Below are 425 nucleotides of genomic sequence, written 5' to 3'. Positions count from 1 at the left end.
GGTGTTGTTATTGGTGGTGGTGGTGGTGGTTGTGATTGTGGTTATGGTGGTGGTGGTGGTTATTGTGGTTGTGGTTGCGGTGGTGGTGGTGGTGGTGATGATGGTGGCGGTGGCTGTGGAGGTGATAGTCGTTGGTGTATACAATAACTCAATACAACACACTTTCTACACATCACCCTCTTCACAACACTGTACAGGAAACTGACAACATGTGAGCCTTAAGCTTCTGCATGGTCGTTCAATCAGCTAGAGATAGCAACCAAATTCCTTTAAATCACACACCCTGCCTCCTTCATAAAAGGGAACAGAGGGACACATTGTAAAATGTAATCCTAGATCAGGCATGGGCAAGCTTTTTCGAGAAATGGGTCACATGAGACATGGCTTATCATCAAGTAGTAAAATAAAAAACGTCGCTGGCAGAC

General features: G+C 45.4%; 1 long non-coding RNA gene across 1 annotated transcript in view; it reads right to left on the bottom strand.

The window, feature by feature from the left end:
- The window catches only part of LOC128248601 (uncharacterized), a 35008-nt gene that overhangs the window by 12858 nt on the left and 21725 nt on the right, over positions 1 to 425 (bottom strand). The gene's annotated exons all lie outside the window — the stretch shown is intronic.

The sequence above is a fragment of the Octopus bimaculoides genome, chromosome 8, assembly GCF_001194135.2.
Source record: "Octopus bimaculoides isolate UCB-OBI-ISO-001 chromosome 8, ASM119413v2, whole genome shotgun sequence".
NCBI lineage: Eukaryota > Metazoa > Mollusca > Cephalopoda > Octopoda > Octopodidae > Octopus > Octopus bimaculoides.
This window is presented reverse-complemented; position numbering and strand designations above follow the sequence as displayed.